The following is a 17,716-nucleotide window of genomic DNA, read 5'->3' as shown; positions in this document are numbered from 1 at the left end:
TTTAAATGATGTGATGTTATTGAATATTAATTTATTTGTTTGTAATTATTAAAAAAAATCAAATTGAACTAATTCTTTTAACTCTATCGATAATTAGCCATTGACAGTTGTACAAGTGCAAAACTACATTTATTTATTAGAAAAAGGTGCATTGTAGTTAACTGAATTGTTTTGTAGTTAACTGAACTAAAAAATAGTTTAGTTCAGTTTTTTTGAACTATTTTCTAGTGCAGTTCAGTTTTTTTAAACTATTTTGTAGTTAATTGTAATAGATTTATAGTACAGTACAAATAGTACAGTTTGCCCACCCCTACTCACCTCTCTCGTTCCTCTCAACCCTTTCTCTTTCTTCTCTCTCACTCTAACATTTTCTCTCTCACCCTACTGTAGCCCCAAGGGGAAATATCAGAAACATTTGCGGTTAAACAATTTGCCTTTGTAAAGAGTTGAGTCATTGATTTATTTAAGAAATTGTTTAACTGCGAGTGTTTCTGATTTTTTGTAGGCCAATTACCAATTCCTTCTATGTCATTATGCTTGTGAAAATTAGATAAAATTAAATTAGACAAAAATTATAAAATAAAAGCTCATTATAAAATCCTTTTTTGTAAGAAATTGTTTAACCGCGAGTGTTTCTGATTTTTTTTTTTGAGTTGGGACAACAATAAAGAAAATATTGGAATGAGAGTGATGTGAGAGAAAAGGTTGAGAGGAATGAGAGAGGTGACTAAGGGTTTGAGATTTTTTTTTTTTAGTTTTAAGAATGAAAATTATTAAAATACTCTTAACCTTAAAACGTAAATCCATGATATATAAGGGTATTTTTGTCTACTAAAACTCGGTACACATTGCTAAAATGTACCTAAATCGGTACACATTGCAAAATGTACCTATATATATATATATATATATATATATATATATATATATATATATATATAATACAACTTCTTAATAAAGGAAACCATAAAAATATCCCTGCTTGTGTACATAAATCTTATCTAACAATTCTTGCATTTTAACTTGTTTGGAAGTAGTATAGTGTTTGGAAATATTGATTGAATTTTTCAACATACAATATTCAATCAAATAAATTGGATTTATAATTTAGATATTTTTTAATTAAATTAACTACATTGGGACTTTTTAATCCATTTTAAATTGAATTAAATTCATATTGAATTTATTCTATCAAAAAGGTAAATTGATTTAATAGGTTTAACTATTAAATTTATTAAATATTAGCATGAATCCAATCATTCCATTTAAATTCAACTCGATTTAGTTTAATTTTGGTTTTGACAGACTTGGTTTAACTTTTGTTACGGTAAAAAAATAACTATGTTAAACTGAACTTGTAGTTAGGCTAGAGTAAACTCAAAATGTTATGTGAAATTTTAAGAAAATTGATTACGTTTCTTGATTGATTTAATTTATATATTTTTATCAAATGATAAGATACATAAGCATACTACAATAAAATAATTAAATAACAACCATTTTTAGATATCAAAATGATTAATCATTGACTAATATTTTTAATATTTGAAGATACACATTATTATTAATATATTTATGAGGTTTTCTACATTTTAAGCTATTTTTATTATGTTAATTCTATATAATAATTTATTTAATATTTTTTCTAAAAAAATTAAACTATAATTAAAATTGATCAATTTAGAACCGTTTTCAATTGGATTAGATGATATAAAATTCAAATTTTACACAAAGTGATTGAATGATGAGCTTAAAATATTAAAAGACAATTGAATGATTTTTCTATTTACTTGTCAATCAAATTGTGTCATCCCTCCTACTCCAAATGATAAACGATAAACAACCAATCATCATGCTCATCCAGACATAAATAATTTGGTAGGACGTATTAATTGGTATAGTTATTTAAAAAATGTCAAGAAGATTATTATGGTAATAGAGTTTGTGCTTATAAATTAAGAAGTACTAACAAGTCTTTAATCCTTTAGTCAATATATTTGTTTCTATATCAATAACATTAAAAATTGTGAGATTATTAATTGAATGGAAAGTGTACGCACATATTTCTAGCAATCATTTGAACATGCGAAGGATATGAGTTCCTGTATTTTCTTAAGTCATTATTTAAATAAACTCAGTATATATACATTTGACTAGGAATTATTTAAATAAACTCAATATATATACCTTGACTAGGAATTAGAAGGTGGCGTTGAATTTCTCCATTAACAATACTAACAATTAGTATTTTTTTTAAAAAATTGTATACATTAACTATTTTTTGATGTTTTTTTGTTTAGACTTTGGACATAAAGCTATGATTGAAAATTTATGTGAATATGATTTTACATTGTCAATGCTTCAGTTTGTACTTTACTCCATTAATTTGAAACAATGATATACAAACTACTTGTTAAAAAATAAATGTCAAACCTAATTCAACTCTACAAATTAATTTATAAAGTGAGATTTATATATATATATTGAATTAGTCTTATCTTAAAGTAATGTAAGACTTTCAACACACTCTCTTCACGTCGAGGTATATACCTCGTATGTAAGATGGGTGGTCTAATAACGATTGAAATAATAAATCCAAAAAGAACCAAATTTCTCTAGGATACTGGCTCAAATTCATAACTCTGATATCATATTAAGAAGTGAACTTTAAGTTTAACTCAAGAATAGGAAAAAATTCTAATGGAGGAAAACAAACAAGAACTCAAGATAACATGTTTTAGACAAGAAAATATCAATTTGAATTAAATACCCGCATTGGGCGCCATTGGTATTACACCCAATGCTTCAATTACATAGTGTTGTCAAATTTCCTAGGGTTGAGTGTCACATCTTTAAGGCCAAGCTCTACCAACTCCTGCATAGATAGCGTTGAGCGATCAAAAACTGACGATGAGTGTTAATTAATGTGAAAGAACTTGAATTGAGTGGTGGAAAATAGCGTCGATAGGTGAAAAATAGCGTTGAGCAGTGGAAAATAGGACTGAGTGGTGGTTTGACAAAGAACCCCTTTCACGTTTTAACTGATGATGTTCAATGGTGCTGAGGTAACGTTGAGTGGTGGCATCACTGACGTGTCAAAATTAGGTATTTAAAAATGTTTCTCACGAGGATTTGAGTCATTCTCCCCTCCAACACTTCATTCTTCATGTAGAGCAACTTGGAGAGGCCCTTGGAGGTTGTTTGGGGTGCTGGGAAACTCTCCCTTCTCTTCCTTGGGCTTCAATGTTCACAAATGGTGATTTTGCCCCTTTTGGGTTAAAAAGGAAGATGGGATCACAAATTGGAGATGAAAATGTGAAGAGTAAGCGTCATTGAAGAATAGAGTAGAGCAAAAGAAACTTGGGGAAGGGTGTGCATCTCTCTTTGGTTACAATTTCTTTCTTATTTCTTCAATGTGTAAACCCTAGGTTCTCCACCTTGGATAACTAACCTTATTTGTTGATATTATATTTAATAAACCGAATCTTGTATATTTTGTGATGTTCAGGCATATATTTTTCCATTTCAAAGTTAGTATTTGATTTCTGTGCTTAATGTTTGTTTTAGCTTTCCTTGATTATTGGTTCTTGAGGTGTTTAAAAATTTCTTTTGAACCTAGAACTGAAATCAAATACCTAATGAAGCTTGTATCTAGGGATAGAACATGATTCATTAATAATATCAAGACTCTTGAACATAATGCATGGTTGCTTGTTGAGGATTCAAGTTATTGGAACTTGATGAGTTGTTATAGGCTTAAAGTCAATAGGAATAGGATTTGAGTATATTGGTGAATTGATTTTGACTTGAATATGAAATGAGATGCTTGTGTACGCATGAGAATGAAGTGAACGAAATCTAGTCTTGACAACTATAAATATTCTATGTTAAATTTCTTGTGTTACACCAACTATTTCATAAAAATACAAAAAAATGTTCTTTGTGTTTTTGTGAGTTTTATTGTCTAATTGAATTGTGAATTACGAGAGTTGTTATGTGTTGTACAAGTCCCTATGAAAATAACAATATTTATTATTTGATATGTGTGATTGGTGCACTTAGCGTTTTTCACTAACAAATGTTTAGTCTCAAGCACAAGTTGTATATACCTCGACATGAGAAGGGTGTGCTAGAAGTCCCAGATTGATTAGAGATAAGATGATTTCATAGTATATATAAGTGGATGAAAACCTCATCTTAAAAACCGGTTTTATAGAGTTGAGTTAGGTTTATAGTTTACTTCTTAATAATACTTAAGAAACTAAAACAAAATAGATAAAGAATTAAATGACAACAATCACTTCTTGAACAAAGAATTTTATTAAGCACCTTTGACTAATAAAATGATAAACAAGATTTCAAGTAGAAAGATAGAAATCACATACCCCACAAGAAAAAGTATTTGTAGTTTATAACATATTTATTAATTACTATGGATGTTGATTGATATACAATAATATAGTATCCATTAGCATATATATATATATATATATATATATATAATATATATATATATGAAAGAGGTTTTTACGATAACATCCTTCACTTTATTAAATACATACACAAACCTAAGATATGAAGTAAAACAATAATATATGATATTGAATGGTCATGCATATTTTGTCCTTAATTGCAACTAAGGTTATTTGCATTAAGTCCACAACGACCAATTAGGTTTCTCATATTAGTGGTTAAAACAGAAAGGTTCATTTGAGGATATGTAGTCTTGCCATTGGCACACATGCACTTAGCAGCGTCATTAAGAGGATGAGTAATGACAAAGGTGCAACAAAGTCTCTCTAGCCCAAATAATCGAAACACTGGAGAATGCAATAAGGTGGTGCAAATATGTAAAGATGTACAACGCATGGGTCGTGGAGGGGGAGGGCGTGGTGTTACAGGTCGAGGAGGTGGTGGAGGTGAGATACGGGGAGGAGGTGGTGTTACAGGTCGAGGTGGTGGTGGAGGCGAGATACGGGGAAGAGGTGGCGTCACAGGTCGTGGAGGTGGTGGTGGAGGTGAGACACGTGGATGTGGAGGGGGTGGCCTTATAGGGCGAGGAAGTGGTGGTGGTGGAGGTGAAATACGCGGGAGGGGAGGAGGTGGTGGTGGAAGCGAGACAGTAGGAGGGGGAGGATGTGGTGTAACAGGTCGAGGAGGTGGTGGTGGCGGAGGTGTGATGGATGGAAGGGGAGGAGGAGGTGTAACAAGTCGAGGCGGTGGTGGTGGTGGAGGTGAGATGGATGGAGGGGGAGGAGGAGGCGTAACAAGTTGAGGAGGTGGCGGTGGCTGAGATGAGACAGGTCGAGGTGGTGGAGGTGACGCAACAAGTTGAGGAGGTGGTGGTGGAGATGAGATGGATGGAGAGGGAGGAGGAGAAATAACAGAATGAGGAGGCGGTGGTGGAAGTGACACAAGTGGAGGGGGAGGAGGTGGTGTAAAAGGTTCAATAGGTGGAGGTAAGATAGGTGAAGGAGGAGGAGGTGAAGTAATAGGTGGTGGAGGAGGAGGCGACAAAGGTGAAACGGGTAGGGATGGAGGAGGTGGCACAATAGGTGGAGAAGGAGGTGGTGGTGAAGGTGAAATGGGTTGTGGGATAGGAGGTAAAACTGGTGATGAGTCAGGTGGTAACAATTGTGGTGACTCTGAAGGTGGTAATAATGGTGGCGAGATTAGAGGTGACAACAATGGCGGTGAGACTAGAGGTGGCAATGAAGGTAATGTTGATGGTGGAAATAATGGTGATAAGTCAGGTGGCGATAATGGTGGTGACTTTAGAGGTGGGACCATTGGTGGTGACAATGGAGGTAATATTGAGGGTGGTAGTAAGGGCGGTGAAATAGGAGGTAACGATTGTGGTGACTTAGAAGGAGATAATGATGGTGACTCTAACGGTGGAAACATCGGTGTTGAGATCGGAGATGACAATGGAGGTAACATTGACGGTGATAATAATGGTGGTGACATAGGCAGTAACGATGGTGGTGAGTTAGGAGGAAATAATGGTGGTGATTCTAGAGGTGGCAACAATGGTGGTGACATAGGAGGTGATATTGGCGGTGACATAAAAGGTGGAAATGTTGGTGTTGAGACCAGAGGCGACAATGGAGATAACATTGATGGAGAAAATAATGGTGGTAAGATAGGAGGTAACGATGGTGGTGAGTCAGGAGGTGATAATGGTGGTGAATCTAGAGGTGGCAATAACCGTGGTGACTCTAAAGGTGGAAACATTGGCGTCAAGACTGGAGGTGACAATGGAGGTAACATTGAGGGCGAAAATAATGGTGATGAGATAGGCGACAACGATGGTGGTAAGTCATTAGATGATAATGGTGGTGACTCTAGAGGTGGCAATAATGGTGGTAACACAGGAGGTGACAATGGTGTTGATATTGGCGGTGACACAAAAGGTGGAAACGTTGGTGTTGAGACCGGAGGTGACAATGGAGGTAACATTGAGGGTGAAAATAATGGTGGTGAGATAGGAGGTAATGATGGTGGTGAATCAGGATGTGATAATGGTGGTGTGACTAGAGGTGACAATAATGGTGACGACTCTAAAGGTGGAAACAATGGTGTTGTGAGTGAAGGTGATAATGAAGGTGAGGTTGCGGGTGAGAGTAGTGGTGGTGAGATAGGCGATAACGATGGTGGTGAGTCAAATGGTGATAATGGTGGTGACTCTAAAGGGGGAAATGTTGGTGTTGAGAGTGAAGGTGATAATGGAGGTAAGGCTGAGGGTGACAAAAAAGGTGGTGAGATAGGAGGTAAGGATGGTGATGAGTCAAGAGGTGATAATGATGGTGACTCTAGTGGTGCCAACAATGGTGGTGATATTGGCGGTGACACAAAAGGTGGAAACACTGGTGTTGAGACCGGAGACGACACTGGAGGTAACATTGAAGGTGACAATAATGGTGGTGAGATAGGAGGTAATGATGGTGGGGAGTTAGGAGGTGTTAATGTTGGTGACTCTAAAGGTGGAAACAATGGTGATAACATAGGAGGTGATAATGGTGGTAAGTCAGGAGATGATATTGGTGGTAAGTCAGGAGATGATATTGGTGGTAAGTCAGGAGATGATATTGGTGGCGACTCTAAAGGTGGGAACTGTGGTGAGACCAAAGGTGACAATGGAGGTAACGTTGAGGGCGACAATAGTGGTGGCGAGATCGGTGATAATGATGATGGTAAATCAGGAGGTGATAATGGTGGTGACATAAGAGGTGACAATGGTGGTGACTCTAAAGGGGGAAATGTTGGTGTTGAGAGTGAAGGTGATAATGGAGGTAAGGCTGAGGGTGACAAAAAAGGTGGTGAGATAGGAGGTAAGGATGGTGATGAGTCAAGAGGTGATAATGATGGTGACTCTAGTGGTGCCAACAATTGTGGTGATATTGGCGGTGACACAAAAGGTGGAAACACTGGTGTTGAGACCGGAGACGACACTGGAGGTAACATTGAAGGTGACAATAATGGTGGTGAGATAGGAGGTAATGATGGTGGGGAGTTAGGAGGTGTTAATGTTGGTGACTCTAGAGGTGGAAACAATGGTGATAACATAGGAGGTGATAATGGTGGTAAGTCAGGAGATGATATTGGTGGTAAGTCAGGAGATGATATTGGTGGCGACTCTAAAGGTGGGAACTGTGGTGAGACCAAAGGTGACAATGGAGGTAACGTTGAGGGTGACAACAGTGGTGGCGAGATCGGTGATAATGATGGTGGTAAATCAGGAGGTGATAATGGTGGTGATTTTAGAGGTGACATTAATGGTGGTGATTCTAGAGGTGACAATAATGGTGGTGATTCTAGAGGTGATAATAATGGTGGTGTGATAGGAGATGATAATGGTGGTAAGTTAGGAGATGATAATGGAGGTGACAACATTGATGGTGAGACCAAAGGTGACAATTGTGGTAAGATTGAAGGTGGCAACAATGGTGGTGAGACAGGAGGTAAAAATGGTGATAAGTCAGGAGATGGTAATGGTTGTGACTCTGTAGGTGACAATAACGGTGGTGACAAAGAAGGTGATGATGATGGTGAATCTAGCGGTGGCAACAATGGTGGTGACTCTAGCGGTGACAACATTGGTGGTAACACAGGAGGTGATAATGGTGGTGACTTTAGCGGTGGCAACAATGGTGGTGACACGAGAGGTGATAATGGTTGTGAGTCAGTAGGCGATATCAACGGTGACTCTAGAGGCGAAAACACTGGTGTTGAGGCTAGAGGTGACAATGGAGGTAACATTGAAGGTGGCAATAATGGTGGTGACTCTAGTGGTGGCAATAATGGTGGTGAAATAGGAGGTAACGATGGTTGTAAGTCAGGAGGTGATAATGATGGTGACTCTAAAGGTGGCAACGATGGTGATAGTAGTGGTGGTGAGGTAGGAGGCAACGATGGTGATAATTCTGGAGGTGATAAGGGAGATGACTCTAGAGGTGGTAATAACGGTGGTGGGATAGGAGGTGATAAGGGTGGTGAGTTGGGAGGTGATAGTGGCGTTAACTCTAAAGGTGGAAATGTTGGTTGTGAGATCGGTGGTGATAATGGAGGTAGGGTCGAGGGTGGAAATAGTGAAGGTGAGATAGGAGGTAACGATGGTAATGATTCAGGAGGTGATAATGATGGTGATTCTAGAGGTGGCATTAAAGGTGGTGAGATAAAAGGTGATAATGGCTGTGATTCGGAAGGTGATAATGTGGGTGACTCTAGGGGTGACAACATTGGTGGTAAGGCTAAAGGTGACAATGGAGGTAGCGTTGATGGTGGCAAGAGTGTTGGTGAGATAGAAGGTAAGGATGGTGGTGAGTTAGGAGGTAATAATGGTGGTGACTCTAAAGGTGGTGGTGGTGACACTAAAGGTGGTGGTGGTGAGATAGAAGGTGACAATGTTGGTAAGTCGGGAGGTGATGATTGTGGAGAGTCTAGAGGTGACAACATTGATGGTGAGACCGAAGGTGACAATGGAGGTAATGTTGAGGGTGACAATGGTGGTAATGAGAGAGGAGGTAATGATGAGGATGAGTTAGAAGGTGATAATGATGGTGATCCTACAGGTGTCAACAAAGGTGGTGAGATTGGAGGTGATAATTGAGGTAATGTTGAGGGCGACAATGTTGGTGTTGATATAGGAGGTAACAGTGGTGGTGGTGGTGGTGGTGATGATGGTGGTGGTGATGATGGTGGTGGTGCTGGTGGTGATGGTGGTGGTGATGGTGGTGGTGGTGGTGGTGATGATGGTGGTGGTGGTGGTGGTGATGGTGGTGGTGGTGGTGGTGGTGATGGTGGTGGTGGTGGTGGTGGTGGTGATGGTGGTGGTGGTGGTGGTGGTGGTGATGGTGGTGGTGGTACACGATGTGGTGGGGGTGGTGGTGATTTGCGTGGGACTGGTGGTGGTGGTGATTTGCGTGGGACTGGTGGTGGTGGTGATTTGCGTGGGACTGGTGGTGGTGGTGATTTGCGTGGGACTGGTGGTGGTGGTGATTTGCGTGAGACTGGTGGTGGTGGTGATTTGCGTGAGACTGGTGGTGGTGGTGATTTGCGTAACACTGGTGGTGGTGGTGATTTGCGTGGTTTCTTAGGATGTGGTGGTTTGTGTGGTTTCTCAGGATGTGGTGGTTTGTGTGATACTGGCGGTTTTTTGTGATGTGGTTGGTCTTCTTTTGGTTTTTTGTGATGTGGTTGGTCTTCTTTGTGAAGTGGTGAGAGTTGTGCCGAAAGGGAATGGTTGTTTGAACTAACCATGGGAAAGAAAATGAGGGAGAAGAAAAGGAGATGGGCAACGGGTGCAACCACACCCTTTGAAGCCATTTTCCTTCTTATTTTCTCCTATGGCTTTAACATGTGAATAAGTGTTGTTTGGTTTGTAGCTTAACTTTGGAAGGGATTTTATAGGCCATTGGGGTGTGCGTGTTTTGTTTTGTGTTTACTCTTTTTGGTTGGAATAGATTAATCTCTTAAATGAAAATTAAAGAGGGTTGAATCTTTTGGGCATATATAGGTAGCTAGAATCTTTAAAGTGTGGAAAGATATCATATTGCCCTAAATATCTAATTTCCTATTAGGCGTAAGTGGCATAACAATGCAAATGGATGCACCTGGCTATTACTTAATTTCAGAAGATGAACGAAGGAAGGCATAAGAATGTTCCTTCATTATATTTGTGTTTGTTGTCTTTTCTTTTGTCTGCTGCATTGTTGGTTGCCTTTTATTGATTATATTTTAGCTAATTGAAATATTATTTTAGAGCGTATAAATAGCATGATAATAATTTTGAGTGTATTTGGGTTCACAAATTAGCAAATTAACATGGTTTACATGACAGTCTTTCAGTAAGAATAACTGTGAAACTAAAGTTACTAAGTTTGGCAAAACAACTATATTATTCAGAACCGCATTCAACATTGGACTATTAGTTTGAGTAAATTTATATTGAGAAAGAGGTTACGTTCCAAATTCTTTTCTAAAGCTTTTAAAAAAATAAGATATAGATTTAATGAATGAAAATAATATTGAATTCACATAATTAAAAATTTTAGTCATTAAACTTTAAGATTACATTATGGATGGGTTTTTAATTGAAATATAATTCTAAATATAATTTAAAAATTAAATAAGTATTTTTCAATTCTTAATCTAGATTAAAAAATCGCGTAGTGTTTATTCGAATATAATATATATATATATATATATTTATAATGAAAATAATTTGAATAGAAAAAATAGACTTTCATATATTTTTTAGAAGACTTTTATTCTACTTTGTTTTCGAACTATAAAGTTACGAAAAGGGTATGCTGCTAAGGTTCCAACTTTAACCTAGATATAACACTTAAATATTTATATTGGAAAATGAGGCTCGGCAATGTCATGATTATGATAATATATGCCATATTTCAAATATTATTATACATTCTTCTTAACTTTAAAAGCTAAATTTTTAGATTCATCTTAAAACATTAGAACTTTAAGTCTTTTTTTTTTTTAATTTTGTGTTATTTATCTTTAAATTATATAAAAAATGTATTATATTTCTAAATTAAGTTACAAAGTATTTAGTATACGTAGTTTATGAAAATAATGTAGAACATCTTACTCAATAAATTATATATAAAGTATTTTTCGTATTACCAATAAAGTTTCATAATAGAATACAATATAACATTTGTATAATTGGTTGAGAATGATCCTTTATATGATTTTCGCAAAAGTACAAGAAAACAAACAGAAAATTTTATAAAAATTTTAGAAATAAAAAACATATTCAATTCAATTATTATTCACATTATTCACAAAAATAAGATAATTTTATATTTAGTTTTTCGTCATCAAGTGAAAAACGTCTTTTATTTTTTTTCTTTAAAGTTATAACTAATACCTAATAGATAATTATTTAATTTGATTTTTTTAATAAATAATATAATTTAAATTTATGTGTCAGAATAATTATAGATAACTTAATGGAAATAACTATATTAAGAATGAGTATTGTTTAACTAGAATAGAAACTGTGTTTATAAATAACTTTTAATTAGGGTAATTACATTAATTCACTTGAATTTAACAAACTGTGTTTATTAACGTACACATTTTTTTGTTACAAAATTGACTTTCTTCGTACTTTTTATTTCATATATATATATATATATATATATATATATATATATATATATATATATATATATATATATATATATTATAAAATAAACTCACATGTAAAAGTATAGAAAATGATGTTTTAGAATTAATTATATGTATAAAATAATGAGACTTAATTATTTTAATATTTATAAACGAGTTTCATTATTTTATATCGTATCATCTATCAGAAATCTTCAGAGTAACCTTAAGACAAGATTTTCAACTCTTTTTGATTAGTTTCTCCAGAAGAATAAGTTACTTTTGTGTTTTTTTTTAGTTTGTGTGTTTTTTTGTGCATGTAGAGAGTTTTAATTTGCATGTGGTGCTTGAGTTTTTTTTCTAAAAGTCTCTATTGATCACTCATCCCAATGGTGTGTCTTGATCTTATTTTTGTTGTTCATAGGGGTAGATGGAATTTCCGATTCATTTGGAGGTATTTTTAAGTATATTGAGTTGCTTGGTCATCTATAAGGTAAAGGAAATTAATTACATTGATTTTAATTGATAGACGACTTATAATCACTGATTGTATGCTTGTATGATAATTGGTTTGTGTAATTGAGCTGTCGGATGAAATGTGACATGTTGAGTTTAGTTAGGGGTTTTGAATCGTCTCTGGTGATTGTATGTTGAAATTTTAATATATTGTATCATTGAGATTGCATTTAAGATTAATTGAGTCATTGAATTGTGTATAATCTGGAGTATGTGGAGAGGGACAAGAGGTCCTAATCTAAATGTTTTACCTTGACCAAAAATGGTTGACGGACTATCTTGTGTGTGATAGCTTGGGTGGACGAGCTCTTCCACTACCATAAATGCATAACTCCCAAAATTTAATCTCAATACATGTATTCGGATAGTCAAGTCTAAAATGAATGATTGTATGCCTTAGAATTTGTTGATATAAATGTTATTTGCGTTAATATATGTCTATAAAAGTTGTATGATTGTATTTTTTGTACATTAGCTTACTCTTTATTTTTTGTTTATTTATCTGTTTGTTCTTTTTGTTTTTCAATATCACCTTAATTGTGTGACTAGATAAAAATATTTCAATTGGTGTGATGTTAGGTGAAGAAGATCTAACAGTATAGTTAAGATTTTTTATGTTTGACATAATTCATTTGTTTTAAAAAAATTTAGCTTATGCTAATATATATATATATATATATATATAATGTCTTATACTAATATGGTTTATGAATAACTGTAACATAATTGTATAATTATCTCATATGCTTATTGATTATCATTTATATAGTTTTTATTTAATAATTTTATATTATTAAATGAAATATTACATCATATATATATATATATATATATATATTAAGTTTATTAATATTAATCGATAACATATATAATTACTTATTTTTATCAATTATTTTTTACTTTTAATCTTGAAAATATGAAATAGATTTAAAATACTACAAATTAAAACTAAAATACTTGCTATGAGGGGATACATTATAATTGATAAATTTATGTATTCCATGAATATATATTAATGAAAGTGTATTAGACTTGCCTGCGACGGCAATTGCATTTAAATTACGTTTTGACATTCCATAATTTGTTATTGAGCCAAACCCTAACAAGCTATCGCATGTTTTTACTTGATAATGTTTGACTACATATTTTATTTAATGTAATTTTGTTAATATATTTTTAATAAAATTAAAATTTAATGCTCTCAATATATAACATTTTGTTAACATATATCTACTTGATTTTATTTTATTTTTATAGCTCGCATATTTAATATTTAAAAAACTTTAATAAAATAATTCTAACTATAACCTTTTTAAATATATTTTAATAAAAAAATTATTTTTCCAGTTATTTAAAATTAAAATTAAATTAACTATTCTCAAGCCCGGTTAATCAAAGTATCAATTTTGTAAGACAAAATTGTATATATTTAATGCAAGAGTATTATTACACTTTAATAGCAATAATAATAACAATGGAAATACTGAAGAGGTTGTAAATCTTTTTACTAATATTTGAAATATAGAAAATTGATTAAATTTTTTTTAAAAAGAGTGAAAAAGTTATAGATTAAACTCTTTCGCTAATAAAACTAACCATTAATATTTATCAATGAAAAATTATGTAAAAATGTTTCCTGCATTGTAATTTTCAATCAAAACGGTGAAAAAAAAAATATAAGATGAGTTGTACTGAGTAGTTGAAGAAGTGTAAGTTAGGTGCATTATTTTTAACCCTACTATTCACATGCTTTATTAAATTTGACTCTTTGATTGGTTTAACTTGGCCCTTCTCTGACGATAATAGTTGAATAAATTTGAGATTTCTAAGACTTTATTTTACTATGACATTCTTCCTAGTATTAATTATTTTGAAAAAAGAAGAAACACATTTTTATATTTGTTTGAAAATTTCAAGCAAATTTTTATATATTATATAATAATTTAAAAGTAATTTTAAAATTTTATACCAACTTTAACATTTTTATAGAAATTATTATTAATATATAATATTATATAAATATTTGAAATATAAATTTATATATAATTATTTTAAATATAAATTTAAATAAAAATAACAATAAATTTGATGTAATAAAATATCAATGGAAATATATTTAAAATTTAAAAGAAAAAATTTAAATAAAGTTAAATGTAAGATATAAACTTAATTTTATTAAAAATATTTAATAAAAGTATTAATTTTAAAACAATATTAATATAATATTTATATAAAATTTAAATTTAGTTTGAATTTGAAAAGATAACATTAGTTTATTTAAAAAAATTAAATTGAATTAAAATAATAAATATATGAGCAAAATTGATATTTTTGATATAATAGTGATACATGACTCTGTCGATGTCATATCATATTTAAAAACTTGATATATATATATATATATATATATATATATATATATATATATATATATATATATATATATATTAGTGCGAGGAATGTTTGTAACATAAAGAAAAGGCAAAACTACATGTGGAAAGCATGGATGTTTTAGATTTTTATTTTTTTCTTTTATTTTAACTTATTTTAATATATAATTTGGGGATTTTTATTATTTATTGATCAATTACGTAAATTGGAATAGACTTTCTAATTTAAATGGACTGGGCCCAAATCAGTTTTACTCACTTATTGATTATAACTTCCTGCACTGCCCAATTACTAACTGCATACCCATAATACATGGAAAAGTCTTAAACACCCCTCCTCGTTGCACCACTGCATAAAGGGTGTTGCTCCCTCCACCACCACACCTTTCTCCCTCCACCTCCCTTTTACTATTTTGTCCCTCAGTAAAATTTTATTTTTAGGATTATTATTTTTTAATTTTACCCATTCACAATCTATTTCACTAATAACCTATTTTAGTCTCCTACATGAGTAAAATACTTTTCTTTCATTTTAACATTATATTTCTTCTTCTCTTTCTTTCGTTGTTGTGAGATACTAAAAGTTGCAAAGGTTGGTGCTGGTGGAAAGAATTATCAAGCAGTCTCCCTCTCGTGGTTGCAGTGTCGCTCTTGTGGTGCAATGCGTGGAGTGGTGTAGTGCGTGTCGTGCTTCCTCGTATTCGAATAAACCTTGAAATAAAACCCTAAAATAAAAAAGTAAACGGAGGTGACATCCTTCAACGGATGTCAACATCCTTCAACGGATGTCCACATCCTTCAACGGATGTCCACATCCTTCAACGGATGTCCACATCCTTCAACGGATGTCCACATCCTTCAACGGATGTCCACATCCTTCAACGGATGTCCACATCCTTCAACGGATGTCCACATCCTTCAACGGATGTCCACATCCTTCAACGGATGTCCACATCCTTCAACGGATGTCAACATCCTTCAACGGATGTCAACATCCGTTTAAGGAAAAATGGATGTCGACATCCGTTTTACCTTAAACGGATGTTGACATCTGTTGAAGATGTCACCTCGTCACCTCCGTTGATGTATACTTCCTCACGCTGATTGATGCTCTGGACGCTCCTTGATGTTCCTCCACACCACGGCGGCGACACTCCTTCACACCACGGCGGCAATGGAAGCTTTCAAACAAACAAAAATTGGGAAGAAAAAGGAATGGAAGTGCGGGAGGTGGGGAGGTGAAACGAAAATGGAAAAAGGAGAAGAGAATTCCGTGGGTGGGTGCTGGGAAAGTAAAATCAGGGTTTCAAATTATTTAAAATAGGATAAAAGTAAAAATCTTTTTAACTTAAGGATATAATTGTATTTAAAATAATGTGGAGAGGTGGAGAAAGTATAGGATGGTGGTGGAGGGAGCAACACCCTAGACTTTCTAATTTAAATGGACTGGGCCCAAATCAGTTTTACTCACTTATTGATTATAACTTCCTGCACTCCCCAATTACTAACTGCATACCCATAATACATGGAAAAGTCTTAAACACCCCTCCTCGTTGCAGCACAGCATATTACCATTATCACTGCTTCTAGCACCTATACTATTACACGGCTGCTGGAGAGGAAGAAGGGGAGAAGGCTGCACAGGAAGAGGAAGATCAAGATAGAAAATGCAAAAAATAAAATAAAATACTGATTCCATATAATTTTTCTGGAACATATTTCAAGTGTTTTGAAAAACTCTTTCCGGAACAAGTTTCATGTATGGATGTCCTTGAAAATTCATTTTAGATGGAATTTTGAGTTATGAAAAGTTAGTTTTGAAATCTCATTTTGGAAATTCTATTTTGAAACATATTTCATACGTTTCAAAACGTTTTGGAAATTTTGTTTTGAAAATTTCAGTCTGAAAATGTTGTTCTGAAAATTCTGATAAACGTGTTTTGGAAAACTTCTGGAATATGTAATCCTAAAGTCACGTTTTTGGATGGCAAAATGGTCATTTTAGAAATTTCAGTGGTCGCATGAAGAAATTGGGGAGTGCAGGAAGTAAAAGTGTTGCTTATTATTTAATTAGTTGATTATCCAACGTTTTTAGATTATTACCTACGTTTAATAATCACTATCTCGATAAATTCAAATATTAATAAAACTAACTTAATTGAAACCCGATACTAATTAAGATTAATGAGAAAGATTATTAGAAATAAATCTTAATTACTTTGAAAAGATTTTTACTTTAAAAAAAACAATATTATAAAAGTGATGACAATTTCAGTATTAATATTTTTCATTAAAGTCGTCAAAATTTCTAACAACTTATATATAAATTGAAATACCTGATAACTTATCGTATGATTAATAATGTTTTTTTTATTTATGCATTTTTCATAATATCTGGACAAATTTGTCATTAGAAAAACTCTTTCTTTTCATGAACACATAAAAAATAGTTATATATTTACGCCATTCAAGATTTATATTCTCGTTTTATATTTATTTTTATTAATTTTTTAATGAATAATTTATTAAATGCTTTAATTAAATATCTTAATTCAACATTTTATTATTATTTAGAGTTATTATAAGGATCGTAAATGCACCTGACAAAATATTGTGACACCCGGACACTGACGAGGACGGGGAGTGATCGTCGTGCAAAAGAATCGAACACCAAAATGAGAGGGATCTAGAGCTTGTATAAGTATGAGACCATACAGTTGAAGGATAACTTAAAGGGATTGATTCGGCTACTCATATCACCAAAATCATTTGCTTTTCGGTAGCCTAACTTATAAGAACTCCATGGTAATATTACAAATATTCCTTTCCTTAAAAATAAAAGTACCTTCAGGTATTAGAGGGTTAGTATTAAATTGTGTGAAGAAAATTATTAAATTGTGTGAAGAAAATTATTAAATTGTCCCTTTATATCCATAATAACATACAAATTAATTGTATTTTACAAGGATATCATGAGTCAATGTTTAGAAAAGTATTATATTTCATTGAATTGATCTAACAAATTTTAATCATCATCCTTTTTTTTTAATTTATCGTCCTGTTTAATTTGATATTAGTATTTTGATTTTATTTTCCTTGCATAATAAAAGTATTAACAAAACAAATTAAACTTATATAAAAATATAAAATTATATAAAAAATTTAATTATTTTTTA

The sequence above is a fragment of the Vigna umbellata genome, chromosome 5, assembly GCF_029865625.1.
Source record: "Vigna umbellata cultivar VRB3 chromosome 5, Vumbellata_1.0, whole genome shotgun sequence".
Taxonomy (NCBI): domain Eukaryota; kingdom Viridiplantae; phylum Streptophyta; class Magnoliopsida; order Fabales; family Fabaceae; genus Vigna; species Vigna umbellata.
This window is presented reverse-complemented; position numbering follows the sequence as displayed.